The sequence below is a fragment of the Triturus cristatus genome, chromosome 5_2, assembly GCF_964204655.1.
Source record: "Triturus cristatus chromosome 5_2, aTriCri1.1, whole genome shotgun sequence".
Classification (NCBI taxonomy): domain Eukaryota; kingdom Metazoa; phylum Chordata; class Amphibia; order Caudata; family Salamandridae; genus Triturus; species Triturus cristatus.
The window spans coordinates 725,961,905-725,977,837 of NC_140588.1; the positions used below are offsets into that span (position 1 = coordinate 725,961,905).

Here is a 15,933-nt window from a genome sequence, read left to right on the forward strand (position 1 = left end):
ATCACTCCAGTCATCAATGAACTGTTTATAATTTTTGTCCTAAGCAGGGTTATTGCGACGTTGAGTTTTTTGCCAGGGAGGCTGGTAGAGGGTCAGCTAGGTGGGAGGAAGGTTTAGATGTAGCCAGCAGAGCGGATATGTCCGCCTCTGAAAGTGGGTAAAATACCTTCCAGTTCCCAGGAGATGTATGGGGCCTTTGTGTCTGTTGTATCCGTTGTTGTGTTGAGGTGTAAAGAATGAAAGTGCGGACAGGGGGTATGGTTTGTTAACTTCCTTCTCAGGAGGGGGGGATCTCTGTAGAGGACTGGTTCTGATTGTCAAGGGAGAGCTGTATTTACGCGATTTCATCGTTAAAGAACTTGGCAAATTTTTCACACCATTCTTTGGATATCGGAGGAGTTTTTGGTGCTGGTTTGGCGGTTTGCTGTTTGATGACATTGAAGAGTTCTCTGGGGCGTATTTTTGCTTTGTCCAGGGCGTTGCGGAAGAAGGAAGCATTTTCATTCACAATTTTTTATATTTCCTCTCAATGTGTTTTTAGTTGAGCTAACATTCTTTCTTCAAGGTCCGCTAGTGGAACTTGCCTTCTGTTTCTTGTCCATTGGAAGCTTTTTTGCATGCGGGTTGGGTGGAAATGCACTTTGTTGAGGTGTAATTAAACGATGTAGTGGTCCGACCATTTAACAGGAGGGATGCTTTCAATAGCTAGTGTTTCTTCATAAGCTATGATAGCATCTAAGGTTGAGCCTTTTTTGTAGGTTTGACCTTTGCAGTGCGCTTTTCACGTTCAAGTGAAAGTTGAAGTCACCTAGGAAGATGTTGTTGGCGTGTGAGAGTGAGCAGTGTGTAAATAGACCACCTGAGTGAAAATCTAGCACCATAACTTTGGACTGACTGAAGCCTGTTAATCAGGCAAATCAAAATAAACGTTATTATAGTAACCACATCTGGCTATTGTAAATGTATCAAGGATCAGCACCTTATGCAAAAAAGAGAACAAATAAAGAAATCTCTTCAGGATGCGAATCTGAAAAAAGGCAAGAGTTGATTGTTCATCTGAGCTGCGCATGAAGAGTTAAAGCTTAATCCAAATTAACTCCTAGATTTCTCACACAGACAACCGAAATAGGTTTACTGCCTTTCAACTTTACATTATGGTTACACAGCTATTGCTCAAACTGTGATAGGCAGGAAAAATGATTTGTAGGCGTGCAGCTTCTGACAAGTCCTCTCATGAGGAAGATAAAAAAAAAAAAAAGAAAGGCCAAGATGATACATGCCCCACAGCCAGCAGCGGCCTCAGGGCCGGACTGGGAACCGAAACCAGCCCCTGCAAACTGCTCGGCTGGCCTCTGGACGAGGGTGCGGCCAAGCTGTTTACTAGGGCTGGATACGGCAGATTCTGTTACAGGCGACTGATATTGCCGGCCCCAGGTAACAAAAAAAGCCCCCCAGGTGCCCAAAAACCAGCCCCCACCTTGGCAGCACACCGGGGAAACACCCAGTGACCGCCACGGCCGGTCCGGCCCTAAGCGGTCCGTTTTCCAAGCAAGGACATGGTCTGTCAGGCAAAACAAAGGTCAGCCTGACAGACACTCTTCTGGTTCAGGTCAGAGAGCCAGGAGCTATAACATGCACTAATGAGCAGGCTCCTGGCTACATGAGCTGAACTTTGATAGGCTGAAGGAGTCATAGCCCCGTGGGGGTGACCCCCTCAGCCTGGTAAAAGTGCCTCGTGACGAAGGGGAGCGTCACCGATTGTCTCAGACCTGGGAGCTTGAGTTTTAAGCCCTGATGTGCCCAGGACCAAATGTCAATCAGTGACACCTCGTCAGAGTCGGGTGGGGTCAGCAGTCTCAATGACCCCATCCAACTCTGTGACTAGATTGGGACCGTTCACTTCCCTCATTGGCTGATGAGGGAAGGTAGCAATCCCAATCCTCCTGGAGACCTCTGATGTTTCCCGGTCGGAGAGCTGGTGCTGAAGTAAGTTTCTATGTGCTTTGTTTTTTGTTTCGTGCATTCGTATGTGTATGTCTGTGCTAGTGAGTGTTGTGAATGTGTGTGTGTGAATTAATGAACAGGTGTGAGTGAGCTGTATGTGTACATGTATGCCCCCCAATCCCCTCCCTGGTAAAATTACCATCCGCCACTGCCCACAGCCAAGATTACACTCAAACAAGTTGTAGATGAGAGCCCTCTCAACTTTCAAAAATCGACTGGAGGTAGCACACTTCAGACAATGGTCAGATGGGCAAGAAGTAAGCTGATGAGGAAGAAAAAGTATAGTCCTCAGGTATACATGCAGATAAAAGAAACAGCAATATACTGACAGAAGACAGAAAACTTCCTCTCAGGGACACACATTGCTCTGACCCCAGTGGACAAGTACAGGTTTGGGGGAAGAGTGCAAACTCTTGTGCTCTGTGAGCTGAAATACTAAGACAAAATAAATATTGACTCCTCTCTCTACAATCTTTTTAGGACAGGCTCCCATGGTTTATAGAATCTAAATTTGATGATCTTTATATAGTTTTTTTTTTTCATTTCTTTATTGATTGATTTTCATGTGACCCACTAGAATTGTATGGTATGTTGTGACCAGGTGAATATTTTAATGTTACATAGCTGATCAAAATTTCTTAAAAAATAATTTGATTTAAAAAAATGCATCTTCCTAAAACAACAGATTTAGCATTAATGAATATTAAAAATGAATTATATATATTTCTAATAGAATCGCTACGAAGATATACATAAACGGACTACTGGTTATCGAAAATATGAATTCCCGTGTCCATCTACCGTATTGCATTGAAAAAGCCACGGCCGAATGGATTTTACAGATTTTAGGATTAAGCAATAATATCCGGATCTAAAGGTTGAGCTTAATAAATCCCTGATGCATCCATTGGAAAACAATGCCCTTAACTTATAAGATCTATGCACTAATTTTAGACATATATAGATTTCAGACCGTCAGCTTAATAGGAGGGAAATCCCCGCCAAATAATGAATGAATCTCTACGAAACCTGAAGAATTTCAGTAGTGAGCATCTCGAAGTAAGTCAGAGTTTGGTCAATAAGTAGAACGAGTGGGAGAGTGAATGCGTTTTAGTGAACAGTGTTTTTGGAAAAGTAGTGGTGACACTGTTCGAATAATCTGTTTCATCACAGGGTCTGAAAGTGGAATAGAATGGATGTGTTCACACTAATATGCTAGTGTCAGTTTTTAGCTATACCCTCATTTGTTAAACGCTTACATATACATTGTGTTTTTGAATTTTTTAGAATCAACTATATTGTATTTTATGCATAAACCTGTCCTGAAGAAGGTGGTGTCACCTAACTCCAGTCCACAGAAACGCCGCGTCGACATTTGGTTTTAAATAATATGATAATTGTTTTAAATGATATTAGTTTTCTAATTGTTTTTTCTTTTGATAGACAATCTGTGTGTATGTTTGAAAATACTTTCTCATGATATGTTTCTTTGGGAATATATGTAAAATTACACATCATATAGATCAATATAAATCACTAATGTATGAGATGTGTACTCCAAAGTTGTTGAACTATCCTCTACACTTGGATAAAAACTAAGGATTGTCCCTAGGAGGGGAAATTAATTATAAATAAGAACTATAGTGTTTTTAAATGAATGGGATATTAAAATGTATTCATGAAGTGTTTTTATCAATGATTTGCATAATCTGTTTTGTAAAATAAAGGAGGAGATGTAAGTTTTACTAAAAACAAGGCTTATTGGTTGTATGCTTTAAATGTATGAATCAGTATGAGCTATTATTTGTGTTGATAATTGAGGAAGAATCACATAGGGAACACTCTTTGGTTATTGGTGTCTTCACTTTCTAAATCTTCAGGGCCACTCTGACAGACAGTTTTTATTTTAAGAGGTCTGTTCACTTCTTAAATTGGTTGACTATCACACAGCTAGCTATCTTCTATATTGCTAAGAGATCTAATCTTCGGTGTGTTGCTCTCAGTGAATAACTTCTTCGTGTTACTCTTATTATTATTAGTAGTAGTATTAATAATAATAAATAGATTGGGTTATTTGTTCCCTTCAAGGGAGAGGGCCAAATGACTGCTTAATGTATTGCTCAGCTCGCATTTTCCTCAACTTCATTAGATGGGGCAACTGATCGCACTTATTGATATAGTGTTGAAGTAGGCTAATAACTAAGGCCACTGCTGATGTATAGGCGGTACAAGTTGCCAGAATGGTCAAGAGATTAATTGCACTTGAAAAAGTAATTAACCGAATTAGTCATAGCTATACAAGATTTGTTTTGTCCTACAGAATTGATATATTATTGTTTCCAAAGCCCAGAAATCCCCTACCACTGTACATACCTAAATGCACATCTGTAATGATATTGAATGTCTGACCCAGCAGGGGGGCGCTGACCATAAAGTATGTTGAGGGCAACCACTTAAAGAATGATACACAGTTTGTGATTATATACCAATGAAATTGGTAATTGTATTAATATGCTTGCGGCTATTAGTGACTGGGTTGTGCATGGCCCTAGTGTTAGCAGAGGGCAGAATGCTAAGCTGCATAGCTTGCCCTAGGATATGCCCACTGATGTTATTCACGGATAGGTCAAGTTACCTAGTTTCAGATTGTTTTTATTCCCTTTTGCCACACACTACCCCACTCCCTATTTTCCCAGAACGACAGGGAGAGGGGGCGTGTTAAGTTACCATTAACTTTCAAGTTATAATTGTTAATGTGGTGAGCTGGGGGTGTTTCAAACCCATCCTGGCCCATGATGCCACAGTATCCTATACAAATATAGGCCTAGTCCTCACTGACTAGGCTATCACACCCCACGGAACAGCAGATCCTTGCGTCCTCCGGCCCCCAGCTACTCTTCGAGAGCTCCGGCCTCGCGCCCTACCGCAGCCATTTCCGCTGCACAATTCTAACTACCCGGGTCCCAATCACATCCGTTCCAGCATTTTGAGCTCCTTCCTGCACTCCCGAGCTCCAACGCTACATTGACTGCTGATTCCCTCCATCGCCCGGTTTATCCACTGTTTCTAGTCAGACTTCCTTAGGACTACGCCTAAGGCTTCCTGACACTACCTATCAGGCACCAGTTCACACTTTAGTCCTGATGATGATCCCGTAGTATTGAGAGCTAGGGATCGAAACGTCGACCTTTGTAGCAAACACCACAATTTAACCATTGTGAAAAATCATTGTGTTGTTTGTTGGTATGAGCTTACGTAGTATTAACATGTAAATGTAAGCTGCCTTTTGCTCTTCTTCAACCAATTCCTTGCCTGTTATTTCCTTTTTGTGTCTAAACTCCCTTTCCCTTTACTCCAACGCTCGGTACAGGCTTGTGCCGTTAGCTATCCCTGTTGTGCCCTGTATTTCGCTCATCCTTTTGCTATCTCAATTGAATAAATATTCCTCTGTCCGGCTGGACATTGGAAGACCATCCATAGTGCTCATTGTAGTCTATGTTGAAATGTTTACATTATTTCCTCCTATGCCAAGGACCTTTGTTCTTTAAAATAGTCCTCTCTGACAGCACAACAGTCTATTTCAATTGAGTTTTTCCGGGTTCTTGGGGCACCAAGTCTAAGCAGATTCAAGATTTGGGGCAACGGGAGAAGGCCATCTCACCACACTCTCATTCAACTGGTCCGCAAGCATAGGACTCACCCTTACAATCTCTTAGGCACAAACTTCTCATTAGCAATGCAAATTACTATCTGGTGTTGAGCTCAGGATGACTTGGAGAATCTCCCCACTCCTAAAAAACCTACAATGGGTAAAGCAGAGACCTCTTGATAGCATGCCCACAATACTTTAAAGCACTATATACATGCCTACGAACAAAGCCCAAACTCAAGTTACAAGTACTGCAAGATAAGACAGCCAGATTGTTCCTAAACATGTGGAAACCGGATCAAACTAGACTAGCCCTGATTGTACTATATCGGTTACTAGTCAAAAAATATGTTTCAAATGACATGCATTATAAGGAGGTCCTACTGGAATAATAGTCCCTCAAACATGAAAATGTTGGCATCCCACTAAAGTACTGGCTTAGCTCTCCAATTCTCCACCACACACTAGACCCAGCAATAATCATTTGAACAGATAAAACATGGCGGTCAATCTCTTCAGGAACAGAGCACCAGATAGTACTCAAGGTTCCATATGGGACAATGCCTGGAGAATGACAGACTAGGGAATTTCCTCACACTGATCTGCCCCTAAACTTTGTTCTGCTTAGTATGCCTGTTCAGCACCTTGACGCCGTTGCAAAATGACATATGGTGCTATAAGCAACTCTTATGGAAAAAGGTTTGGTGGAAGAAAATTATGGTTTTGAAGCTACTGAACAAGAAGTTCAATGATCATTGAATATTTCCTCAGAAAATGGTGTGCCACGTCATGAGGCGAGTTGATACTGAATAGCCTGAATAAAAGGAAATACGCTTTAAGTGGAGTTCAGAGAAGATAATAGACCAAATGGCTAGTACTTTGATTACAATCACACAAACATACTAACATTTAAGAATACTGTTATACAGCATGTATCAGCTTCATTAAACATGTCAAAGAAAAAAATCAAAAAAGGGCCTAATTAAGATTTGAAAGAGGTTTTTGCAATTTTTTTGACTTCCAGGAGGAGAGTTTTAAGACAGAAATTAGTTATGTCTCTTAGGTGCCCATGGCAGATGCGAAGAGTTCATCTTTGTTGAAGGCTGGGGAAGAAGAATGGCGATGTGGAGAGTTTCATCAATCATGAGTTCAGGCGTGAAAGAGGCTGCTGAAGCCAACATTGATGAAAGTAGGTGCACACTAAGATCACATCACTGAGAACTATTTCTGTGCGTCACTCAAGAACATTTCATTGAAGTGAAAAGGGCCTTAAGAACAGCAAATTTCTTTAATCTTCAGCAAATTTGCTCTATTACATCCACAGAGAAAAGACATGTATAGATTTTCTGCAAGTTGTAAAAGGAGAAACCACTTTGAAGTTTCCAGGAGTGCCTTTATTCTGAAAGGTAACATTTGAGAAGGAGATTACAAATAGAATTAAACATTGGGGAAATGCCATTCCAATTTGGTAAAGGTGCAATCATCAGGCTTTTCATGCATATAGTAATGTATAGGCAACAAGTAGGGAATGCTCAATGAGAAGAGACACAAAGGATTTCTCTCCTTGCTCCTGCAAATCAAATCCAATCCAAAGTTTTAACTCGAACAGAGAAAACGTCTTCATGGTGGGACCGTTGTCTACCTCAGATTTAGTTACTTAATAGCACCATAAGAGATGATGTGGCATCCGAATGAAGTAGATATTTGAAGAAATCCACTGTTTACATTTGCTGTTACATTTGTGAAAAAAGAGAAAACATTCCTTATTGCTGAAAAGGACTGCTTTAGACCCAAATTCAGTGTTTCTAGGGATCGGACTTTCCTTTGTAGAATATTTTATCAATAAATCTAAAAATGAGAGCGGTACTGATGTAATAAGATGGGCAACAAATGGCTGCTCTCGAACGGACCAGGCAACCAACTGTGACAGGCGAATCTAAAATGAAGCGTGTTTGAAGGCTTTTTCGTGCTAGAGCTATACTTTTTGACTTTGTTACTTACATATGAAAATAGAGGCTTTTGAGGCTAATTATGCCGCAACTATCTATGTAACATTAATAAAGTGGGTATGCATAAGATACACTTGAAAGAAAACAGTGTTCGTTACCAGGGCAAAGTCCGTGTGCCTAGACTAATTCAGGAGAGAAAAATGTTCGAAAATTTCCAATTATGCAAAGAAAAGATTTATGAACAGTAAACACTGTGAAACTTGACGGATTTTGATTAAAGTGAACATTTCTTGCTGCTAGATTGATTGATTGATTGATTGATGTGGAACTTTTATAGCGCAGCTATCGCCCTACGGGCATCTTGGCGCTTTTGACTGAAAGACAACATCAAATGGTGACAGAGGGAGAGTCAAGAAAAGAATCTGCCAAAATTAGGCAGTAGGCTATAGCCAGGTCTTAAGTCCCTTGCGAAATTCAAGAAGGGAGTTACACTGTCGCAAGTTCACGGGGAGCTTGTTCCACAAGCCTGATGCTACTATGCTGAAAGATCTTCCGCCTACCCCAGTACGCTTGAATCTCGGAATCACCAAGAGACCGGCTGAGGAGGAGCGAAGTTGCCTGTTTGGTAGATAGCGAGCAAACTTGTCCTGAAGAGGGGCTGGGCCAAGTCCATGTATTGCTTTGAAAGTTATGCATAAGGACTTAAAAACGACCCTTTCCTCACGGGAAGCCAGTGTAAGTCCTTTAGTGCTCTGGCCGACGAAGATCGGTGACGCCGATCAAGCACTAGCTTGGCTGCGGCTGACTGAATCCTCAGCAAACCTTGAAAGATATACTGCGGACCCCCCAGATAGAGGGAGTTGCAGTAATCGAGTCTGCTTAATACCGTGCTGCGTACCACCGTAGCACGCGACTCCCTGGGGAGCAGAGGAAGAATGCTCCGAAGTACCCGCAGCAAGGCAAAGCAGACATTAGCAGTCTTACTAGCCTGGGACACCATCTGAAGGTCATCATCGATGATCACCCCAAGGTTGCGAACCTTCCTAACTGGTGTGAGGGGTCCTTCCTCCGGTGTGAGACAGAAATCGGGAGGGAGATATTTGGGAATCCTAAATGGCGAACAGAAGACCACCTCAGTTTTACCGCTATTAAACTGAAGAGAGTTCCTTCTGAGCCAGTTCGTAGTTTGGTTCATGCACTGATGGAAGCGGTCCATGGATAGTGCATAATCCCCCTCTAAAGAGAAGGCCAGTTGCGTATCGTCAGCGTAGTTCACCACGCTGACTCCAAAAGATTTAATTAACGGGAACAGGGGCCGCAGGTAGATGTTAAAAAGGATGGGACTAATAGCGACACTAGCTAGAGACACTGGGTAGGGTTTGGTTGTGTAATTGTTCTGTTTTTCATTATTGCAACTGTTGGAATACACTGCATGTAGGACTAGGATAGAGGACGGTGACTGGCCAGTCAGAAGAATATTGCAAATGTATTTCTTGCACGGAATAACAGCATTATTTTATAGCTATGATTTGCACTAAAAGAACTACAAACAATGTAATGTAATGACAAATGCCACGTTGCTCTGCATCAAAAACTAAGAAAGATATATTTAAAAAATAAACTGAAAATTTATTTCGGCGCAGTGAAAATTCTCTCTCAATGCGGAAAAAACTATGCCCAGGTGGAGGTAAATATAAACCGAGACTCTGCACCCTCAGCAAAGAGGAAACAAGCAATGGACTAGCAGATCTGGAGCAGTATCATTCCAACACCGTTAACACAAATGAATTGGTTTCTTATAACTTGGATGTTTAACAACATTGTACAAATCACTTAAGTAGCAAAGGGTTTTTATTCATAATCAACAAAATGCAAAAGTTGAACCATTGACTCGCATGAATAGGAAGGTGGGTACAACAAAGTGCAGTCAGCATCTGGAGATACCTTTTTTCTCCCGCACATAACAGTAGTTACAGGGTTTTTAGGCCTCGTCTAGCGGTGCAGCGCATGCGCTGCACGCCTTGCGAAGCATGCAGTATACACTATACCGGAAGGAAACTCCGCCCACTTTCCGTCCATTCCGCTGCATTCTGACTTGTTTTTGGCTTGTTAGTCCCTCCTCCTGACGGCCATGTCGTCATTTTTCTCCTTCTATGGCTATCGGGCCCTTTACTTTAAAAACGTTTGTTCCCCTGCCCCCCCCTTCCCTCCCGCAGTCCGTAACTTCTCTGCCCACCACCCCCCACACTCACGATCATGCCTTCTTGGACGCCCACACTTATTTATAATTAGGCTGTCCAGAATTCGGTTAAAACCGACTCTGCCTGACAGTACCCTACCGGATGAAAATCAGCTGACCCGGTCTAAACCGAGTGTCACTGATTTTCCTAGTTGTTGCACCTTTTGGTCACTTGATGGAGCCAAAGCATTACAAACTGTGGTGCATGGCGCGGAGGTGGCAGGGGAAACAGTGGTTTTGGGCCGGTCCGGCACACGGGGAGCCGAGGTGTGAATGGCCCAAGGGCCAGAGCAACACCAGGCCCCCTGCCTGGCTCAGGTGGGGGGGGAGAGGAGCTGTTGTGGTCTGCTGTCTGTCCTACTGCGGCCCCACCCGAGTACTTCACAGGCCTTTAAAAAGACCATTTATTTAACAAGGCTTTGTTGTTGTTAACAAAAGAGTGGGCGAGGGGAGTGGGCGACGGGGGTGGGCGACGGGGGTGGGCACCGGGGAAAGAGGCGGCTCGCTCAAGTTTCTTGCACCACTCGCGGGCTTGTCATATCTGGTCTCTCACTCGTCTCCTCTGGCTCAGCTTTTTCCTCGCCTGCAGATTTATAACCTCTCTCTCCTGACACGCACGTTCTCTCTCGCTTTGCTATCCAGTCCCTCTTCCGCTTACATGCACACCCGAGTCTATTACCTCTCTCCTTTTCTGTGCACTGTTGGTGTGTCTTTATTGTCCTCTTTCGTTTCTCTTCCCCGGTTTTCCCCTCCAGTTCACTCTGTTTTTCTCACTCCTGATATGCTCAGGGAGAGAGAGTCGCAGGGTCACCTTTTCGTCTGGTCTCGTATATTGCAACATTAAATTAAAATTGTGCAACTTTGATTTTTTTGTTTCCTGCTGTTTTCCACGCATAGGCTGCAGCCAGACGGCAGAAGTAACTTTTCGTATCTAGCCAGATTATACTGTCATTTCTCCTGGGATTGGCTAGCTGAATTCGCACTTTATTTTGCCTGACCTGTCCAGCAGCCGGTATGGAGACGCTCCAGCGCACAAGGAAGGTGTTTACCAGGACTCAGGCAGCCGCCCAGCAGAGCAGGAAGAGAAGCGCGCTGCGGTGCCAGCAGGTTTGGGAGGTCGGTCAGATCTGTTTCAGGGCGGCTTGCGCGTCGGCATAATTTGCCGCTTTTTCCGGCATGAGGAATTCAGCAGGAGCCGGCAGGTTTACTGTGACTGACAGGTACACCTCCCTTCAGTCTGTCTCATGTCTACATAAGGTAAAGCCGCCCTCTTTCCTTCCCTCTCAGCGTAGTTTCTCTCCTGTACAACACGCTCATTCACCGGCAACCCCTCTCGCCTTCACCCCACACGCAGTGTCATTTACCTGTGCGCCTGCGTCTTGTCTACAGATGGTCCGACATGTACCTTCTGACCTGTCTTCTGCCCACCAGTGTCAAGAGGCCCTCCTGCACGCGCACCCACGCTCGGCTCGACTCTCCCTTGCACACACAGAAGCAGGCTGTCCACTCTCTATGTCCAAGGCCAGACAGACTTCCAGTTCACATGCATGTCTGTGCTTTCTGCTGTGAGGCCTTGTTCGGTCTGCCGGCTACGATGTACACGCGAGGCGCACACTCATGTACACCAGTAGTCAGGGTTTCCTCTCTTTGTACATCCATGATGAGGGTGCCCTCTCCCCTTCACACCAATGGCGGCTCTGCCCTCTCTCTGTGTTTGATATTTATATAGCGCAAAACAATACCAGCCATTAAAATACATATGAGTAAACAATGATCGGCTGTCAGTGAACCGCGTACAATAACCTGGTATGTTTTAAGCAAACAAGTGTTTGATGTGCAATATGCAGTGTCGCAGCATAATAGAATCAAACAGGTTCATCAATCCAGTAATCTGTTTGACTTCAAGATCACAGGTTCAAGTCACAGCGATCAATCATCCGATGTCGAGTAAAATAGTATCAGTGATGAGGGTAAAATATACATTGGTTATTCAGCACCTAGATGCCCCAATGGGGGAAATTGTGCTTTACAAATTCAAAAGCCCTTTTATATGTATAGGGCGAAACGTACAAACCTCAACTAGTGTAAGTTCCCAACGTGTATCAGTCTCCACTGTTTCGCACCACGTACACACCAGTGCGCCACATGCACCCTCTCGTTTTCACAATCGGCCATCCCTGCTCATTTATGCCCAGTCTAGAGGAAATAGTGCCTCCTTCTTTGTTCGCTCGGTCATATAACTGGCAATTCCTTTCTCAAGAATATGGCTTTAAAACAAACACGTATTTTTAGCATGTTTATTTTATAAACCACTTTAGTGCCTCGAGGCTTGCTGGCACAGCCTGACATGTGCAAACGTGCCGCATTCCTAGTTAAGAACAGTGGGAAATTGTATTCCAACTGAAAACAGCGGCGGGCCCTTCTTGCCGCACCTCACACCAGTTCCTACAATAATTGTAATGATTATCGTGCAAGCTACCCCAAAACGCCAGCCGCTGTGTGGCGCTACTGTGCTCCAGATCAAACGTCAATAGAAAATGAGAAACGGGGGTGCACGAAAAAGAAAAGTCCGAAAAGGATTCTTTAAACTAAGTGTCCTTTTTAATTTTCATTTAAGTTTTGTAGGTAAAAAGTTGGTCAGCCAACGCGTTTCATTCCCTCAACGGGAACTTCATCAGGGCTGTAACATGATAAAAATGACATAAATATTACCAATAAATCAAAAGACACAGGACTTACAACATGAACAAATGACCATACAATATGAAAATCATACAGACAAAACAGATTTACAACAACATTAAAAAGTGTCCATGAAATTCCACCAATCAAAACTGGGCACATTTATATCACATTAAAAACATGTATACAAACAAAGTTTTTTTGAAAAACAAGAATCGAATAGGATTTTTTCAAAAAGTGTTTGTGAATTTATCTGACTGTTAAATTCTTTTGAAAAACAGAGGATTGAACCTCATCAGGTTTTATGGACACCAAAAACGAGGAATTCAGAAAGTATTTATAAGTAACAAACATATACGTTTTTATATATTTTTTTATAAATTTTTTGGAGAGTAAGAGGAAGAAAGCAGAAAAATAAAAGAAAACCTTATAAAAAATATAGATAGATACAAGGTTATGTGAGTGTTTTAAAAGAAGAGGAAGAGCAAGAAGAGCAATCCAATCCCTAAAAGTGAGCATACCTTGAATCAGTATGTAAACTCCTGTGAGAGGACAAATCTTAAAATATCCACGAAGTCAAGTACTTCAAGTTTCTGAAAGGAAGCATAATGACCCAATTCATATTGGCTGGCGGTCCATAACAAGTGAAAATAATAATAACTATAATGTAACTATATACAATCCCTCTAGGTTCCCAACAGAAATATCTCCAAGTGAATACACTATATGGTGTCCGTATGACAACATAGACGCTATTGGAGCAGTAATTCACACGATATATAAATCAGTTAAAAGCATACAGATGTGTTAAGTGTGCACAGCAAGCGCCGAGAACAATTCCATCTAATGGGCGCAAGAATAGACCGGTGCCCGTCCTAAAACCAACAGTTGCACATTCAGAAACATGTAAGTCGCCTGTAATGCCGAACATCAGTACTAACATGTCTGAGTTGGAACGCTAGGTGGCGCACAGGTGAATGGCGGCTGCCGAGTAGGGCTCCCGCTGGACGGCGCTTCTTATCCGCCTATTTATCCTTGATAGCCTCACCCGGGGGCTGCAACTCAGCGAGGGGCAGCAGCGAGGTGTCCAGTGCATGCTGGCCAAGTCTGGCGGTAAACGGGCAGCAGGCGCCGGAGAACGACGCGCCGTTTGCAGAGGCGCGCGGACGGCGTGACAGAGCTGGGACGCCCTGCCGGATCGCGCTGGTAGGCAACGTCGCGGCTGCATTAACGGCTGCAGGCCGTGGAAGCTGTGACCGGGCCTGGCCAACTGAGGGACGCGGAGACGAAGCAAAGGCAGCGGAGCAAAGTAGATTTCTCATCTGAAGTCGTCGCTGGGGGTGCACTCCCCCCCCCCCCCCCCCTCTGAAGGTTAGACGAGCGCTGATATCGGTGTCCCCGGCTGGGGATTGGAGGCGAAGCGCTGCGAGGGAGCCAAGTGACATCGGGGCTCCACCGGGGTGAGAGGTGGTAGCCCCCCTGCCCCCCCCCTCATGCCCCCCTCTGCCTGTGGAATATCGACTGATCTGGAGCGGAGGCACCCCCCCACCGGACACCGCGTATAACCGGACCGGCTTGCGAGTGCAGGAGTGAGGAGGCACTGGGCTGGAACACGGGAACTGGGGGACCCGGATGAACCGTGAGTACAGCCGTGAACCCAGAAGGAGCTGCGAGGTGCGAACTGCTTCGCCGGGGACTGAAGAGGAGATCGGGGGAGTAGCGCTGGACGGAGGCCCAGTCCCCACGTGGCTGGCGGCTCCGGTATGATGCCGGATGGTCGTGACGATTAATAGGAGTAAGAGGACGGTGTAGCGGGTGTCTGCTGGACTGTCATAAGGCGCTTGAATATAAGGTCAGCCTGGAATTGCGGAGCGCAGGGAGCCAGCAGCTTCTGGGGAGTGCGCAGAGAGTGTGGACGCTGCTGCTGGCCCTAGGGGGTTGTCTGCTGCTGCGGCCAGGTAGGACGGTCCGGAGGCCAGCATGGGCAGGACAGATGCGAAACAGCCCAAACTCTCGTTTGAGGCTAGCAAGAAGCCGCCCAAGGCAGTGGAGGAGACACGTGAACCGCCGGCGAAAGCAGGAGGGTCAGCAGATGCGGCGCCCAATCTCCACGATGTCTTGCGCGAAATGCGTCAAGGGTTTGCAACGATTGCTGACAAAGTTGACAGAATGTCGTCCCGAATGGATGCGGTGGTACAAAAATTGGACGCCCAAGAAGAACGGATCACGGGGGCGGAACAGCGTATATCGGACACTGAAGATACTGTGACACGGTACACCTCGCAGCTATCCAGGATGGACAATCTGCTGCGCCTCATTGCTGCTAAGAATGAGGATTTGGAAGCGAGGAGTAGGCGTAACAACGTACGCATTGTAGGTATTCCTGAATCGACGAATGTGGGCAGAATGGAGGAATACGTGGAGAAGATGCTGGTGGCGGCGATCGGTTCGGAGATTTTTTCCCCTCAGTTTATTGTGGAGAGGGCACACCGGGCCCTGCGCCCCAGACCTAAGCCGGGAACGGCGCCCAGGCCGATCATCGCCAGGATACTCAATTATCGCGACCGTGACGCCGCCTTGAGAGCCGCACGCGGCACACGTACATTATCCTATGAGGGCAACTCCTTCACGCTGTACCCGGACTTCACACCAATGGTGCAAGAGGAACGGCGAAAATTTGTGGCAGTCAAAGCGAAACTACGAGACTTACAACTGGACTATGCACTGCTTTACCCGGCGCGCCTGCGGATCACGTATCAGGGGAGGCAGAAGTTTTTCACAAATCCTCAGATGGTGGAGGATTTCATCAAACAGTACAAGCGTTCCCGCAGGTCGGAGGATGGAGCTGAGAACGCTGAGAACCCTGTGCGCGAGGAGCTGGTGGACGGCGAACCGTGAGTGGGGTGCCTATAGATGGCATATTGGACTACATGTGCGGATGGGGGAGTACCCTGTGAACTGATGTTGGGGTAGCTGGCTCTGAGACAATATGATAGGGGATGGTTGGGCCATGTAGATGCAAGCACGGAGGGATGTTGGTGGGGGTGTGGGGAGCTCACACTGCAGAAGATTCCGCCACAGATTACACAAGTTGGGACACAGTACTGGCTACTTTTAAAGGAGGCAGGGATCAGTTTGTTGTGAGACCCGGGTGACATAAGTACTAGCGCCGGACACCTCCTCGTCTCGTTGCGCTGGACCGCACGTTGTGTGGTCGGGCTGGCGTTTCTGGGGGGGGAACTGGTGGAGCCACCTGGACTTGTTTCCTAACGGGAAATACCCTAGTATATGTTGGGAGTTTGGGGAATGTACTTGCCTTGCTGTTTGGGGCAATTGTGGGTGGGCAGGGGGGGGTACAGGACTGGCAGGTTGGGGTTTGCTTCAGTGGGAGGGGGGTGGGCAAGAGGGGT

The 15,933-nt window shown here is 45.3% G+C and overlaps 2 protein-coding genes across 3 annotated transcripts in view; one reads left to right on the forward strand and one right to left on the reverse strand.

The window, feature by feature from the left end:
* Positions 1 to 4,346, forward strand: part of LOC146829185 (uncharacterized) — a 64,466-nt gene extending 60,120 nt beyond the window's left edge. The window contains exon 3 of the mRNA XM_085607828.1: positions 3,292 to 4,346. The gene's annotated coding sequence lies outside the window, so the exon portion shown is untranslated. The remainder of the gene's footprint in view (positions 1 to 3,291) is intronic.
* Positions 1 to 15,933, reverse strand: part of SH3BGRL (SH3 domain binding glutamate rich protein like) — a 266,619-nt gene that overhangs the window by 66,174 nt on the left and 184,512 nt on the right. The window lies entirely within an intron of this gene.